The sequence below is a fragment of the Strix uralensis genome, chromosome 12 (assembly GCF_047716275.1).
Source record: "Strix uralensis isolate ZFMK-TIS-50842 chromosome 12, bStrUra1, whole genome shotgun sequence".
Classification (NCBI taxonomy): Eukaryota; Metazoa; Chordata; class Aves; order Strigiformes; family Strigidae; genus Strix; species Strix uralensis.
Window position 1 is genome coordinate 14,515,872 of NC_133983.1, and position 18,390 is coordinate 14,534,261.

The following is an 18,390-nucleotide window of genomic DNA, read 5'->3' on the forward strand; positions in this document are numbered from 1 at the left end:
TTTTACAGCACTTCTCCTCTGAGGGTGCCTGGGGGCTCTGGTCCTGGTATTGCTGTACCAGGGAGCTAGGGGGTCTTCATTAAAGGAGATTTATTTACAGCAGAGCCTACATATCAGGATGGGTGTTTCCATGTGAGTGAGTGCTGGACCTGCAACTTTAATGGAATGGTTAATTCACACTGGCTGTTTAGAAATCACTCCCTGTGAGATGGGTAGTGACAAGTGGACTAGTTATAATAAACTGTGGTGACAACAATGATGAGGTGTCCCTATGTGGAAAAGCAGACCAGCAGGGTCGTTACGGTGCCAGCTGGAACGGGAGATCACTACCGCTGTGGCTTTGAACGTCTTACTTAACCATCCTCTTCCCTTTGTACAAAACGCATATCAAAGGGCTTTCATGTATTAGGAGTCAGGCTGGTACTGAGTGTGTAAGTGCTGTGTGTAGAGACTGAGTCCGGTTTTATCAAAACCATGTGTTGACAATATATACTTAATATCTGGCAGGGACCTATGGAATTTTTTTTGAACTATATTTGTATATGCAGTACCTGGAAGCACAAGACCAAGTCCTTCCAAAAATCATTTGATTTACACTTTTGGGAGGAAAAAAGCATAACATTTCTTAAAATAGTTTTTTTACTGTTACAATGCAAATATGCATTTGGCTATGTTATTAATGCTTTTTCCAACGGGTTTCTTTCCCCAGACACACAGGGAAATAGATTTGAGAAAAATTACAAATGCCATCCAGCCTTGCTACAGCATTAGCTTTTAGAAGCAGCAGGGTGTTGTTTATGGGCTCAGTATACCTGTGGTTTCATAAGATCATCTTTGCTGTATTCCTTGAACCAAGGCTTTTTATTAGCAATCACATATTCATTATCTTTCAGAGACTGTTGTACTAAAATGAAGTTACTCTTTTTCTAAAAAATAAATTTAAAAACCCTGCTCCTTCCCCAGCTGACAACTACTCTATAACATGGTGCAGCAATCTGTACATCCTGCTGACTTGTTCATACTAGAAATCTTTCTCAGGAGTAAAATGGCAAACACAGACTATATACTAAAGCTTTGTTCTTGTAAGTCTTCACCTTTGGGCTAGTGTGACACTTATTTTCTGTTTTTTTTAGTCTGCCAGCTCTTGACACAGCAAACACTGATGGTGGATATTTGTCAGCTGGAAGGTGACCATACATCAACATAAAGAATTTCAGATGTGACCAGTTTAGCTTTCTATTCTTGGCCTGTATGATTCTGTAGCATTTTAAAATATGGTCTGCTTTGTATATTGAATTGTATGATTAATGAATGCAAACTTCTATACTATTCAACTGAATTTGAGTTCTCCTCCCTCAATGGTGATTGTAGGAGGCTTTTATTGTTCTCTTCAAGTCAGGGTTTATACAAGCAAAGGTCAGACTGCAGACATAACTGTATTAACAAAAACTCTTGCTCCTAAAGATTGTTTTGCTTGTAAACTGATAGAAGGTAGGTTGATTCAAAAACAAACAGTTTTTTTTTTTTAATTGGAATGAACTGCATGTATTCTTAGACATTTTGTCCATTGTACCTGTATATGCAAACTGCAGGAATGGGTCTTGTTTTGGGAAGAATTATTTCATGAGTGCTTGCTTCAAAGTTTCAGGAGTGTGCTGTACTTGCACAGCGGCATCTCCAGAGGTGTGTTGAACCTGACACTTCAACAGGGCGGAAACAGCAGGAAGGCTTTCTTTGTGATCCTTATCTGGCTAGCTATAATTAAAGCTTAGTTTGAGAGAAAACTTGTATCACCACTGCTTGAAGTGTGTTGAAATTGTCTTAGGTAATTTGATACATTTTGTCCTTAAAATCTTGGTGGCCTCTTTTAGTTCACATGCATAATCAAAAACACCAAAACTTTTGCTGAAAGAGGGGCTGTAGTAAAACGATATAAAAAATGCATTGCAAGTGGGGCAATGACTGAAGCCAATGTGAACAATTTGGAAAAGAGCAAACCCTGGCTCAGGTATGCTCATCCAGGCAGGAGGAGGAGGAAATGTGAATCTGAGTGGTGGGTTCAGGGTAGAAGGGCCAGCACAGCCTCCCATGCTAATCTCTTGTCCTCTGCACCACTTGCAGGAAGACTAACTGCAAGGTGTAGTGATGGGGGAATTCAAGACTCCCCAGTTTATCCTGAAGAAAGGCTTAGCCAGGAGAGGTTTTTGACTGTCAGTTAACAAGCTGTTGTGACTGTGACACATGGCATCCACTACATATTTTAAATTCACTACTTTATTGTGCTCAACTGACTTTCAGTTTAATAACACAGAGCTGTTAAGTAGGGAGCAGCGGTACAGAAACTTTAATGAGAGGAGAATTTGAAATAGTTCTACAGATGTCTGTCTGACTATGCAAAACTGATATCTGTCCTGGAGCAGTGTACTCTGTATATGGTCATTTATATCATTTATAGTAACTATTCAGCTCTAATAGCCACAAGCCTATCAGCAGTCTTTAAGATAATATTTTTAAAAACACATAATAATAAATTCCATTTGGCAAGGAATCTCTCCTTTTAACCTTTTAAACTACTTCTTTTCAAGACCACAACAATGTACAGCTTTGCAGAAATGTCAGGTTTGAACAAAGTCCATGTTCTTTGAACAAAAAACCTCCTTCAATACTAGAAAACAGGAGTAGGCAGAAATCTCTTCCAAGTAGCATGTTTCAAATTTCAATTTGCTGCCAAGGGCAAAGAGAGACACCAGGCTGGTGCCTGTGCCCTCGTTTTGGCTGGTTTGCATCACCTGAGCATTGCCTCACTCTCTTGCAGCTGTACTCAGCCAGTGCCAGCCTGGGGGCTATCCTGGAGGAGATGCCTTCTTTTGCTGAGTTAGCCTGACCCAAGAATAAAACCTGGCTTGTTCTCCATGTTGCTTTTTTTTTCTGTTTAAGAATATGGCTGTGCTTTTTGTAGAAGTCAAACACGTAACCACAGGCTTTCTCAGAACTGCAATGTGTTTGTTGAACATAGGCCCTTGTAAATAGCTGTTACACAGGAGAATACAATTGAATTTTGCGTACATGAACTAGGGTGTTAGGTGTTTTTTTTAAATGAGGCTGATATTAAGAATCTGACTTTCATATTTAAATATTAATGCTGTCTTTATTTTTTATATGAGTAGCTAATCCTATATATATTTGCCCACAATGCCCATGAATGTCAGTTGGCCTAATTCTTGCTTTCACAAATTTGCCATTAACATGAGCATATACCTAACTTAAAGTATCAGAATCTTTCAGTGCAATCCCTTCAGTGTAATTGATAAACTCAGATTTGTATTTGTTGTACCAGTCACACTGCTTTCCAAAAATCAGCCAGTAGGTATGCAATACAAATGCAAAAGGTATCCTGCTTAATAAATTTTCATACTGAAAGTCTACGCAATACAGAAAAAGGTTGTTTGAGAAGCACAGTTGTAGTGATGATAGAAGCAGAAGGATGAGAGGGCTGTGCAACTATGGGCTTGCTTCTCTGCTCCAGGAGGTGGATGTCAGGTGTTGAGTGTGGCAGCAGAGTCTGCAACCTCTTCCCCATCCCCCAGCTATGAGCCAGGCCAGCTCTGATATGGGGCAGCTGTGTAACCTTGGATCAGGCTGATGTGAAAAAGCTGTGAGGCAGCTTGTTAGGGGCTTTCTCCCTTTGTTCAGGAGTCACATTTAAGCTCAGTTCCCTGCCTGAGCTACACTCTGGGTGTGCCTGTCCTTGGCTGTGTGCTTTGCTGACCCTGACCTTGCCTTGGGTTCCTGGCTTGACCTTGACCTGTCTCATCACCGTGAACTTGCCTGGTGAGTGCAGGGCTGTGGCTGACCCTGGTTAATGCCACTGGACCTGCTCTGCTTGCTCAGAGACTGTGGGACTATGTTGCTTGCTTGTGAGGTCCCTGCTGGCCTTGCCTCTGGCTCCCAGCTCGCCCCCCTGGGCAGAAGTCTTGCTGCTCCCAGGTATGTTTGAGGTTTTTTCCCCTCTGTTGAGAATAAATTGCTGTCCTGTTGGTCTGAGTGTCCATAAGAATGGACAAGTTTGCTTGGGAGGATGGACTTGTGGAGGTATGTGAAGAGGAATTATTCTGATGGGATATTGATTTGATTGTAAAATACTTCTTGCTGATCTGTGTTCATGGATAGTGCTTTATGTCAAAATGGTAACTGTTGTGTGTTTTGGTGATGTTAAACAATAAAATCAAGGTATGTTAGAGGCTGGATCTCTCTTACGATCTAAGAGAAGGAGACTGAGACTATATTATGTATTATCACTTCTGTTGACTTAGTGGCTTGAAAATTCAGAGCAGAAAAAGAACAAATAGGTACTGGTAGATATTTCTACTGCAGACTTCCTAACTGAGAAGTCGCACTTAAAAGGTTGCTTTTCATTGTGCCTAGAGCAGATCATCCTCAGCTGTGCAAGTCAATGAACTAATGCTGCCTGTGCCCATGGAAGGCCTTAAGCAGGCTCATGTGTGCAAAGTGTCTGATTTTAAAGAGCATGATAAAATATTAAGATCATAATGAGAATTTGGTGTAAATTCAAAAACTGTTAAATCTTGAGGAATAGCATAGTGCTTACTATTCCCTAAATACAGCTCGTGATTTGATAGCACGTAACTAATTCTTTCATAAGAAGCAATTCTAAAATAAAAGGGTACCTCATGCTTTGGGTCAAAGATCTTCCTCTGCCGTGATTCTGGCTTGCTGTTTGTGGTAGTTGCTTTGGCAGAGTAGGATAGAGGAAGAAAATATTCCCTGTCGCATGCCAAGCTGAAGCCTGGCAGAGCTGCTCTGTGCTCCTCTGCGCAGTGCTGTTTCTCAGGCTGAGCTTTCCACCCTCCTCTCTGGAGGGCTGCCTGCTGGCGAGAGTGGTGGCGGGGGGGACGTGTGGTGTTCTGCTCATTGGCAGGGCGTGGTGTTCAGGTCAGTGTCTGAAAGAGGATGTCTGGACCCAACAGCCACAGTCCAGGGTGGAGGGTCCTAAACTCACTTATTATTTGAACCTTACTTGAAACAAATGCTACTTCTGCTCTGTGCTTGGTGCCACCCCCTCCTAGCTGGCCCAGAGCTGCTCTTGACCATCCAACTTTCTGGTTTGGAGACCCTTTTCTCCAAGGCTGCTTCAGCACTCTCTGCTGACTCCTATGCTCTTTCCCTGGCAGCTCTGGGGATTTGGGTCTGAGACTAAACTTCTGGAGGACTTTGAGAGCCTCTCAGGTGCCGCTGTACCACAGTACTGGCTGTGGACATTGGGCCAGCCTGGGTGCTACCCTCATCCTGCACCGGGCTGTTCCTTGCCTGTGGAAACCCTCTTGCTCTGCAGATGTAAAGCAGCTAGTGTGACGGAGACAGTTACAGGACCTAAAGAAATAACTACAGTATGCATAATAATTAATAATAATAGATGCAATGTATTGGAGGCTGCTCTTAATTTTCAGCTTTGACTGGTCATTATTAAAGGACCAGACATGTTTTAGGAAGGGTGAGTGTAAACATTACTTCATCTCTTTGCTATGAGTAGTCGGTGGAGCTCTGCTCCCCCTTCTTTTTATTTTTTCTTTTTTCCTTAAGAAAAGAGGAATGTTTTCTCTTTGTGAATAGGTGTAAAGTACTAGCTTGTGCCAAGATGCCTGGTATTTGGCCTCCTCACATGCTTGCAGGACACGGGTTGCATGTAAAGCAGGAGAAGTGCAGAGAGTTGGGACAATGGATATTGGGGAGTAATTGAAAGATTAAAAAGAAATCTCAGACATTGCAGGGAGACAAAGATTATAATGAAAATAAAGGCAAGGAAAGGTATAAGGGCAAAACTTTGTAGGGCAAGAGAAGCATTGCTTTTTTTTTTTTCCGGGGACACACACAGCCACGCAGCTTTTCTTTGTTTCTTGGCAAGTATGTACTTTTACTATAACAGGAGCATTGAGGTTGAGTTGTCTAGTAAGAACTTAGGTAAAAAAAAAAAATCTATAGTGGTACCATATCCTGACTGTTCTTATCTTCCTCATCCCTTTCTTCCACTTGTTGAATTCTCTGCAGGCAGAGTGATGGAGGGAAAAGAGCTAATGGCACCTAAATGGTTTTTCATCCCGCTATGAATCTCCTCATTTGAATTATTATTTGAAATCCAGAGAACTGTTTTTTAAGTAGTTCAGACTTGAGGCCAGTTTGAAACTTCACATTAAGCAAGTGAACAAAATCTCCTCTGTTTTGTGGCTTAATTCAATAAATAGATGTTCCAGTTTGCCTGTTGCTCTGTGATGTGCTGCGTTCCTTGATCAGGCTGAACAACTACTGCCTGGCAAGTTTTCAAGTTAGCTGGAGCTCGTGCATTACACCCTCCTGGGACAGAAGTGGGAGGCAGGAGTAGGTCAGTGCCCTTGCTGTGGATCAGAGTAGTTTGAGTCTTGCTCTGGAGTAACTTGAATCCACCCACCTTGATTCATTTGAGGGAAGGGTGCCTGGTTGCCTAAGGAGTCAGAAGCAACTGGAGCTGATACTAGCCTCGCTGGTTCTTCATTTACTGCAGAAAATGATGTGGTTTTAATTGCATCATTGCACACAGACACATAGGCTAAGGCTGGACCTTTGTCTCTGAAGTAGAACAGCATGATCTGTTCTGTGTTAAATGGCTGTTATGAAGGATGAGAGTAATGTATGGCCCTAACCTTGCCTCCTAGTGATGCAGAATGGGGAAGGACAACTCAGTGGCTCAAAAACTTTCAGAAATAATCAGAACTTGAAAAATAATTGAAGGTGGGGAATTCATTTATGCACAGGTCAAGTATTCTCACTGATGTTAAGGGACCTTTGTCCATCTCTGACACTGCAAGTTTACTTTGAAGATAAGATTTAGCTGATTTACCAATTCCAAAATAGAAAAACATATTCAGATATCTTGAATTCTGTAATAATTTCTTAATAGAGTTTTCCCCCCACAAACGAGCTTATATACTAGCAAAACTTTCCAAGAAAAGAAATCTTTTACTTCAGAAGAATAGAACTTTAGAAACATTAATTATTGTTCAAAATACCTCAGTTTTAAAGGTATTTTTCTTGTTATTGAACATGCTTTTACACCACTTTTCAGGAAGAATGCAGAGCAATATGTCATATCAGATTCTGTCCTAATGCTTCACAACTATTTTAAATAAAAATTAGTACATATGTAAACAAATAAAAATGGCTCCCAAAGAGATCTGAATAAGAGTTAATGTTTACATAGAAATCATTAAACTTCTAAAACCTCAGGAGTATTTCACAAAATAACAATATGTCTGACCTTGGTACCTAAAAAAAAAAAATTATTTAAACTACGGTAATGTAATACATGTTATGCTGTACCAGTGACACTTTGTGTTACAAGAAAAACCTAATGCAACACTGAAATTCCAAATTTTCACTCAGAAATTCCCATTTGTAGGAACCTTGAATTTTTTTTTTTGTTTCCTACTGAAAACAGCCATCAAGATTTTCTTTTAAAAAACAGGAACTTGAATTTTATGTAGCTGCATTAATAAGCACAATAAAGATGTTTTTAAAAGTAATACCTGCCTTGTAAGAAGGCTTAGAGAAGGCTCCAGGGAGACCTTATTGCGACTTTTCAGTACTTAAAGGGGGTTTATAAGAAAGATGGGGACAAACTTTTTAGTAGGGCCTGTTGTGATAGAACAAGGGGTGAAGCTTTTAAACTAGAAGAGGGTAGATTCAGACTAGATATAAGAAAGGAATTTTTCGTGATGAGGCTGGTGAAACATTGGCACAGGTTGCCCAGGGACGTGGTAGATGCCCCATCCCTGGAAACATTCAGGGCCAGATTGGACAGGGTTCTGAGCAACTTGATCTAGTGGAAGGTGTCCCTGCTCATTGCAGGGGGAGGTTGGATTAGGTGATCTTTAAAGGTCCCTTCCAACCCAAACCATTCTATGATTCTAAGAGTTATTTTTGGAAACTGGGATGAATTTTCCAAAAGACTTACAACCCTTATTTTGGATTTGTCTTTCATATATGAATATTTGGTTGACTAAGGAATCAGCCTTTTGGGATAGAAAATGAGAACTGGCTGGTGTCCAGGTGTCACTGAGATATGTTATTTTTATGTATTTTATTAAAATAAGCAGTCACTAATGGCATGCAGACCAGGACACACGTTCAAGCTCATGAAGATTTATTAGTTTGCTGCTGTTCCCTGCTTATTTCTTTAACCCTGCTGGGTGCTGGGCACATGCTCTATGTCACATGAGGCAGGGGCTGAGTCCTTCCACCATCTTGGTATTTGGGCAATATCGACCCTTGCCCAAGAGCAGGAAGGTGCACAAGGAGGAGAACAAGGCATCTTCAGGAAGTGTTTTGCCAAGGTGGTTCAGTTCAGAGCAGCTGCCTGCAGCCTCATGTGCACTGATGCACCACCTTTGCCCTAACTGTCCAGGGAAGCACCCGTGTGTGCCAGTCCACCAAGATTGACATCTGTTGGTGGGAAAATCCTAGAAAAAATTTTTTCAGAGATCAAATGGAAGATTACTCAGAAAAGCCCAGCTTGGTTATGGTGTGCTGACATGGCATGGGGAAGTGGAGGTCATGGCTAGCTGCCTTGATGGAATTCTTTGAAGATATTGCTGCTCAGGACATATGAGGGATGAGCTATAAAGATGGCACCTAATGGTTGCCAAAGTGGGTCTGAAAATGATGATGTGCTTAATCTGTGTTTCAAGACTCTGCCTTTTTTAATGCCTTTTTATAAATCTGTATGTGCTACTCTGCCTACATTTACAAAGTGCGGCCAAAGCCAGTGTTATAAGCATCATTGATGAGGTCTTACAAAAAATATTTGTGGTGTGCCATGAGTGAGTTTTGCCAGATTAATAGTGACAAATACTGCCATGAATTAGGCCTGATCAACAGAGTATGAAGATGAAACAGGACATAATCATTTGAAAACTTCATGCAGTAGAACTCATTTAAATTCCTTTTCATATTTGTATTGACAATAAAAAAATTCTGGGACAAGAATGAGAGGTTAAAATACTACTTGGCAGAATGGATGGTTGCGTGGTTTAAACCCGTCTGGGAGCCAAGCACCGTGCAGCTGCTCACTCACCATCCCCTGCCCAGGGGATGGGGGAGAATTGGAGGGGTGTAAAGGTAAGGAGACTTGTAGGTTGAGATAAAAAAAGTTCAAAAATTTAAATAAAATAGACTAATAATAATAGAAAATACAAATGGGTAATATACAGTGTGATTGCTCAACCCCACTGGCTGATGCCCAGCCTGTTCCTGGCTAGCAATCCCAGAGAAGCAAAGATCCCAAAACTGCAATCCTGGAAGCAAGAGGCCCAGCTTCCCAGCCAATATATACTGAGCATGATGTTATATGATATGTAATATTTCATTGGCCAATTTGGGTCTATTGCTCTGGTTATGCTCCCTCCTAGCTTCCTGTATATTACTGTATATCATCAATGTGCCCTGTACATTAGCAGGGCATGGGAAGTTGAAAAGTCCTTGATTTTGTAGCAATAGCTGAAAACATCAGTGTATTATCAACATTCTTCTCATACCAAATTCATACTGAATCCAAACCACAGGACTATTCTAGCTACTAAGAAGAAAAATTAGCTCTATTCCCGCTGAAACCAGGACTGTATCCACCCCTTATTCCATACCATTTACATTATGCTCAGGTTCCATGTTTTCTAATGCATTCTAATTAATCACTGTTCCTTTTCTTGTTTCTTGATGTATACACACAGATATCATTCCTGTAGTCTATGGGCCATCCCTCCAAAATGTATAGTGATTTCATTTAGTCCATAACTTTGTGTTCCATCTCTCACGCCAGCCTTTCAAGGCAAGAGGGATGATGTGGGGTTGGCTCAGTTGGTGGAGGGGGTGACCTTGGATGCAGCAGGAGGGTGGCTTGTAGTCTCTGCTACATTTGGAGCTCATAAGTGATTTATCTGGTGTTGTCCATGCTCACAGTCTACAGGCCGAAGATGTCAATCTTGAGGAAGTTGCTGGGCACCAATTGCTGAAATTAGTCCTGATTTTATCAAAATTTATTCTTCATTAACCTGGGTGATTGTCAATAGGATGCCATTAGTATAATCAACCATAGCAATGCTGATGTACAATAACAGGGTTATTTAGCAATTAACATAATACAACTCAATTCATGGACTATTTTCACTCAAGATCAAATCGCCCTGAGGTACATGTTGGAATTCCCTGTCCTTCTGTATTACCCACCAAGTGCACCCAGGTCCTTGGGCAAAAGTAATCCCACAAATGTGTTAACCTTTACCTGAGGCAGGAATAACCCAGACTGTCTTCTCCAGCATATTTTTAATGTACACTACAGGGACTTTACCCCCATCTACAGTATGTAGAAGGTTTGATTGGGCAGGGCCAGCTTGATTGGCAGATTCTCTAGTATTGACTAATCAGGGGGCTTTTGCTAAATGTGTATCCCATTGTTTGAAAGTTCCACCACCCATTGCTCTCAGTGTAGTTTTTAGCAACCCATTGTACCGCTCAATTTTCCCAGAGGCTGGTATGTGATACAGGATGTGATATACCCACTCAATGCTATGTTCTTTGGCCAAAGTGTCTATGCGATTATTTCAAAAGTTAGTTCCATTTTCTGACTCGGTGTTTTTTGGGGTGCCATGCTGCTACAAGACTTGCTTTTCAAAGCCCAGAATAGTGTTCTGGGTGGTGTCATGGGGCACAGCATATGTTTCCAACCATCTGGTGGTTGCTTCCACCATTGTGAGTCCATAGTGTTTGCCATGCCAGGTTTGTGGGAGCGTGATATCATAATCTGCCAGGCCTTCCCATATCTATATTTTAACCATCATACTCCATATCAAAGAGGTTTTAACTGTTTGGCTTGCTTGATCACAGTGCAGGTTTCATGTTCAAGGATAACATGGTCCAAGTTTGTATGTCTGAATAAACAGAGCAGCTTCAGGTTCTCTTCTGAAAGACTTGGAACTAGAGAAGCTGTAACCTCTGTAATACCATCCCTTCCTCTCCTGTGGAGTCCTTCAGCAGCTGCTCCATGGGGCTTCATGTTCTGCAAATGGGAAGAGGGTCAGATCACAAGGGCAACATCTGTGTGCCAAAAACGACCCTCAGCCATGTATGCTGTCCTTGTTAGTCATGCACACATGAGTAACATTACCTGGTAGGTTGAGGCGATTCTTTCCCATATTATGTTCCACTCTTAATATCACTGAATGCTGAAGGACAGCCCATTGACTCTAGGAGGAGGATGTACTATCCTTTCTCTGCTTCCCAGACAACTTATTTCTAATTCCTCAGCTCCACGCATTTAGAGAATCTGAACTAAGTTTCAGTGCCTGGTGCACATTAGGAACTTGGACATTTACAAGGGAGAGAGGAAATGGTTATGATGTGTGCTAATTCTGGCATTTCTGTCAATACGGTATTTACTGTTAAGATTATGCAGTTTTAGTCAGATGGCAAATTTGGGGAATACCAGCATGTAGAACAACTTGTGGCCTTAAGATGTCATGGTGTCTGATGGCATGAGGTAAGAGAAGCCACCTGAGGGTGTAGGACCTCCAGGGCTCTAGAGGTAGCATGGGGACTGCTTGGCAGCTGGACTGACCAAAATATGTGTTTACTCCAGAGAAAATGTGTAAGACTCTATGCTATGATGATTGGGGGTGGGGAAGGAAGGAAGGGAAGGGGGAAAGAGTTAAATTAATAAAACTGCCTCATCAGCATATCTCAGAAGAGAGAAAGAAATGGTGGGGAAAAGGAGGATGGGGATCTGTATTTCAAGATTCCACCTACCACCAGGAACTGAAGGTAGCCTCAGGCACAGCAGAGCTCTTAATTCAAATGCCTGTTTGAATACAGGCTCCGCGTGAAATACAGAGTAATATTGAAGCTGTGAGCTTGTGTATGGCATTCATTTCAGTTGCTGGCAAGCTGAATGAGGGTGAGGAAATTCATAGTCCAACCTTTACATTTAGGAAGTAATATAAAGGCTGTGTCAAAGCTGAGAGCTAAAAGTGGAGCTGGGAAGCATAGAATCACTCCCTTTGCTTACACATTCTTTTTAGCATATAATCTGCCAATTCAATATATACAAACTAGACACTTCTTTTACAACTGTAGGTTTGATAAGGCCTAGCACAGGTGATGGTTTGTTTTGGTGTTTTTTTTTTTTTTTAGGCTTCCATGGCTTTATTAAGACTTTCCCTAAAGAAATCATGCCAGACACAGGGTTTATGCCATTGCTTTCAGTCCCCTTATAACTTCTGAATTTTGGGCCAACTTCTAACCAAATTTGATTGTTCTTAAAGTGATGTGAAAATAATTGTGGAGAAAGTGGAAAGGAACTTTTAACTTTTTCTGAGGGAAAAACTGTATTCATTAGAGAATCCTCTGAGGACTTCAATCTTGAGACATAAAATCTATGAGAAAGAATACTTTATTTTCCTGCTCAAAGAACTATTTGTCTTAGCATCTTAACAAGATCTTTAAAAAGTTACATTTAAAGAGAATTGTCTCTATAATTCTGAGGCTATTAGTCCCTTGTGCTACAAATGTTCATGTGCAAGACTAGTCTTGGCAGATCATTAGGCTCATTAATTTCTTCAAAGCTATTCCCCGTTAAGCCTGTGCATACATACTTGCAATATCAGGCCTTTGCTGAAACTAAATGCTGGGAGGAACTCTTTACTGCGGCTGGAATGAAATATTTTTCATGATGGTGTATCATGTCCTCCAGGAATTCTGTTTTTTTAATGGAAAAGGAAAAATTGTAACGTTCAGTTTGCTCATGATATAGAGGACTGAGTGGATATCCTTTGTAAGTAGACTTACTGGCCCTCTGCTCCAACAAAGTATAGCTGGGAAAAACAAACTCTGGACAAATTAGATAAAGAAATTTTATTTTATGAATTATGGTGGTAGGAAAATGCCTACAAAGAGCAATTCTGTTTACATAGTTTAAAAAAAAAATGATAAATGTTCTAAGGCTATTTACACAAGGGAATGGGAGCTGAATCAAATGTTTTGTTTTTTTTTTTAAAAAGCAACACAGTTGCTCTTGATTATTTAAAAAATATGAAAAAATGCGCCACTCTGTCAGACTGGCACTGTTTTTTAAGATTTAAAATTAGCATTGAACAGTCTGTTCTGGGAGCCCATGGTTTTAGTACTTTTTTTTTTTTTTTTTTTCCCCACCACAGTCAGCATTGGATTGACTAGCATTGCTCTCCTTGGTTCAAGTACTGTAGCTGTTCAGTCAGGAATGTAAAACTAAAATGAGCAACAGCGAGGAGAAATTATTAGGACTGTTTACAAATTTAGATTTGCATGAAGGAGTGGAGATGTTGACAGTTATACTTTAAGAATCAAGCTACTGCAGCTGGATAAACATTTATTGGGTATCTCAAGGCTTCTCTCTCTCCCCGCCCGCATGTCAGAGAATGAACCAAATGCAAGTCCAAGCTAATCTGAAAAATAATAGAACAGCTTTCAACAAAACCTATTTATCTATGAGGTCAAAAAGCCTCAGCCTAGTTACGCTCCTAGATAGGCTCTTCTTGACAACATCGTCATACTATCTAGGAGGCCGGGACTTGTAGTGTTACAGACCACCCAGAATTATTGCTCCCACAAGGCAATGATAATGGTGGTATGATTTCACTGCCTACAGACTTGAACTAACCTCTTAATAGCTTGAGTAGCCATGGGAAACATACTGCAATGTTGTGTTTTATGGATCACTTTTCCTGGATGGTTTTTAGTCACCAATAAAACAATGTTGGTTGATTGAAAAAGTAAAGAAAAATTGTAAGAAAAGAAATGAAGAAACAAGTTGGTATCAGTGTGCAGAGCTTAACCAAAGCTAGCTGTGATTAATAAATAGTTTTTATCTTCTTAGGCTTCTGTATGTCTGACACACCAGAATTCTGTCAAACTCCTTATAGAAGTAGAATATCTGATGTTTCTTATGGTAAAAAGATAACAGTCTGTCTTCTGGAATGAAAATGTGAATGCATCCCAAATGGAAAGGGTTCTCAGTTTTCTGGTCTGTGGACAAAACTTCTGGGGCCTTTGGGTGCATCAGCAATGTAAGTCTGAGCACAGTCTACAGGAAACAACCAGTAGTGAAAGCTTTACTGACCTTGTGTTGAGAAAAGACTTTAGAAATAACTTCCCATAAATCCATTCCTATTGCTGAATGATCTTCAAGTTGATGGACAGTCCCACATGTAGGTCTAGTTTAAAAAAAACCAAAACCAAACCCTAAACAGCCTTGAGAATGTTTTTGCAGAGATTGGGTTTCTATTATTGCTTTCTTTCAAGTCAAAAGAAATTGTGCCATAGGTTTGAATGGGAGCAGATTTGGCTTAAGAAATGACCAGCTTTTCTGGGGAAACATTTGTACACATGGAGATCTGTTTGTATAAGTACTGATTTAAATACTCAAGTACCTGTTTGCTTAAGGAAGTGTATTTGTGTCCAGCTGTTCATAAATACCGCAAGGTGCATGTAAGTCTCCCTTTTTTCATTACTGTTTGAAATAGTCTCCTAACATCCAACTGTAGCTGAAAAGTAACATGATCTCTTTTGTCTTTTTCTTCTTGCCTTCCAAGCTCCCCCATCCCCCAAATCCAACAAGATAATTATGAATGATGAAAACTATCACGTTGCTTTCCTGGTAAATCTTTGATATCTACAAATAGCTTGCAGATAATGTTATCTATCTTTTTGTTACCATCATGCAGACGAGAGTAATGTGACCGGGAATCTTTTTATATCATGTTCCACCGTGGATAAGTAATAGCAAATACTTTAATCTATGTGCTTTTTCTTTTTGTGCATTGTTGTGTTGGGGTTTTTTTTAGATGGTTATGGTTGATGTTTGGGGTTTTTTTTCAGTGCATTAGGATGTAGTGACTAATGTCTGTATGTTTGCGGTGGGTTTCGAGTGAGCAATTTGTTTGTTTCATCGGACACATTTTCAATTCCAAACGCTGGAGTCGCATCTAGTACCAAAAGAAAATGGTGCCATCATTGTCTTCCCAAGAAGCTCCCAAATCTGTGACTGCAATTCTGCTCTTTGAGCTGTAATTTAGCATAAGCACAACTATTATTTCTGTTAGGCTCCAATAGGCCCTCCATGGCCACACCTGGTGTCATGATCCCAAGTGTATGACCACTTGCTTTAAAATCTGCTTTCTGGTGATTATCATCTCTAGTATCTGCAAAAGCACGTGTGGAAGAAGAGGTAGAGAGTGCTCTGATGTTTCCCTCTTAGCTCCTTGAAGGGGATTTGATCCCAAGAACTCTCAGAATTTAAACCCCTTCATCGCCTTCAGTGGTTATAAAGGTGAATATCAGATATCATACACTTTTTGGTTTGAATTAACCTCTTGGAAATAGAGATAAATGTTAGCTGCAGATTGTAAGTAATATTTCTATATGTCTAGAAACAGGTTTCATTTATATCAGGATACTGTAAACTAAAGCTGTCTTTCCAGAGTCAGTGTGATCTACTTTGAATGCTGCAGCTCTTCTTGTTTACCATCTTGTTATATATAAACCTTGTCATGGAAACAGAGATGTTTGTCTGATTTTCTTTTTTCACTATATCATATTAGTCATAGATTTCTTTGTGGTGTGTGTTTTTTTTTTCCTGTTTGTTTTGTAAACCACAGAGAAATGTCCCACTTCTTTTGTTGTTGTTAGTTCCATGTGCAGCATGCCAGGACAATGAAGTGTTGCAGAAACATCTCTTCCCATCTGAGTAGATGCATTTCACAGCCAGAAGAGCGTGGGGTGTGGTGTGCCGTTCTCAGCAGCCTGAGTCACGTAGCCCAGGAACAGGGCTCTGCTCCATTGATTTGGCAGCATGTGGCCCTTGTAATGTCTATAAAAATTGGAATAAACTTGTGATGCTTCTCCAAAGATGGATGGTTTGGGCTGTGATGTACTTCTTGGTCTGATCTTCAGAGAGAACTGTAAAGTCTTTTCCTGTTTCATTTTCTGGATGAAAAGGTTCGTTTGTTGAAGAAAGTCTCCGTTACTTGGTCTTGTTTGAAAATTGGCCCAAGTGCTTTCCTATGAGATAGGGCAGGCTGTGATACTATGCCATTTACACCCACGGTGATGTGATTCCCCCAGTATCAGACAGAGCATCATTGCCAGTTTCTTTTCTTTTTCGCTTTCCTCATCTCATCCAAGTTCTAGGTGAAGAGTCCTGCTCTGCTCACCATGGCACAGCCACTGGCTGGAGGCACCTGGAACATCACTTATCTCCTATGAAGTCTTAGACCTAACCTTGCTGCCCTTCACAATCCAGCTGAATCTCCCTGTGCAATTTGGGAATATCCAGTAGAGCTGAACCCAGCAAACAATCTGTGAATTATTCTTCTGTGTGTTGTATTCTCTATTTTGATGTGTCACTTGGAAAGTCTTGAGAGGTGTGTTTGTTTTCCATCTACCAGTGGTATCATTCTGGATGTGGATATTCTCTTCCAAGGGGAGAGACTGAGCTGCCTGTACCCCAAAACACCAAGAAAATGTCACTGTCTGAGGTGTCCTAGTAATCTGAATGCAGTTCTTGCTTAGAGAGTGCAGTGGTAACATTGTCCTGAGATCTGAAACAAAACCCTTTAAAAGTGGTACTAGAAAGGCTAGTAAAAATGTTCTGTGAGAGGAATTTAATAATTGCTGGGAAATTTTTTCCCTTTTTGCTTTTTTATGGCTCAGCCTAGTTTTATCACCTTTTTCTTCCCAATTTTGGAATGGGGCATGACTAGTAGAAAAGGCAGTCATTCCAAAGGAAATCTCAGTTTTGAACTTGCATATTTATATGTGATCCTAGGAAAGTCTTTGATAAATTCAGTCAATTTTTTTAAAAGATGACTGTATTCTCATTGCACAGATGGAAGAATACGTTTCATGTTTTTGAGGACTCTAATGCTTTGCTGAAAGCTTTGAGTCTGTTTTTTACTTAGGAGTTACTCAGGTGGATTTTTGTGGTTAAAGCCCATGACTGGGAGGAAAATCCTGTGTTGTGCCCTGAATGTCAGTAAGGAAGCAGCTGCTTCCTGCCCCTTGCACGTGAAAGAAGAGCAGCTTATTTGTCTCATGCCTTGGGGTCATACAAACACAGTGTGTTTAAGTGGGCTTTGGGTTGATTGGTTTGGGTTTTGGTGTGGTTTGTGGTTTTTTTGGGTTGGTGTGTTTTTTTTTTTGTTTGTTTGTTTTTTTTTTCTAATGGGGGTGATAGAGCCCTTCATGACAATTACCTGCTCCCGCTGTTGATTCCTCACTTATCAAAGCAGTCTGTGGCCAGTAGTCTACTCTTACCTTGGAGATGAATCTCATCTCCGAGAGGTCTGTGGCAGCAGGAGTCGACGAGCTTCTAAGGGGCAAAGTGGATTTCTCTGTGCAATCATTGCAAAAATGCAACACCAGGCAAGAAACACACTGATGTATAAGAGTACGTGATATTGCAGTATAAATATGTTGCATCTTCTTCTTTTTGTGAAGCATCAATATGACCCCAAGGAAGGGAATGTGCTGCACTGCTTCAGGTATTAAAGGATAATAAAGTCCTAACGATAGGTTCATAGAAATTAACTTGGGTAGTGGATATTGCACATCCACCAGGCACTTAAAAATAGAGAGTGGGCATTTTTAATGTTCTAGAAGTTAAGCTTTGATTTAAATGAGATTTTGGATATTAAAACTGTGCAACTGTAACTATATGAAGGTCTTCTTTAAAAGAAAATAAAAAGATACATCTACTCCTGTGAACTATTTTAGCACTTTTCCCTCTGAAAACCAGGTTTTGCCTTGGAAAAGAGCTATTTTTATCTTCGGAAATCTGCTATTTATCTTGTAACCGTAAGAGATGCAAGCACGGGTCTCAGTTGACTTTAAAATCAGATGAAAGTGTCCAAAATATTTGCAATAAAATGTTCTGCTAGGAAACAGCTTTCAGAATTTCATCTAATGATGGAAAACAATCTGTCTTGCCAAACCTTTCCCTACATGTTTAACAGGATTTTAGTTTAAAAAGTCTATTTGCTACTTAATAGCAGAACAGCTGCATTTTAAATGCAAGGTGATTTCAAGTTTTGCTGTTTGGAAAATTTGTATTCAAATGCTCCTGCAGCAAATGTAACCATTTGTTATGTTTCTGTTTGCCAAATATAATATTATTTCGTTACTAATATTTGTATTTTGGTGATTTCAGTGTTTTGGCTCAGTCATATCAATACCTGAGAAATGGCCATGTAAGTGTGAGATTTGCATAAAAGACCTTTAAAGTTTCACCTAGTTTTGATGCAAGATAATAATATAAAG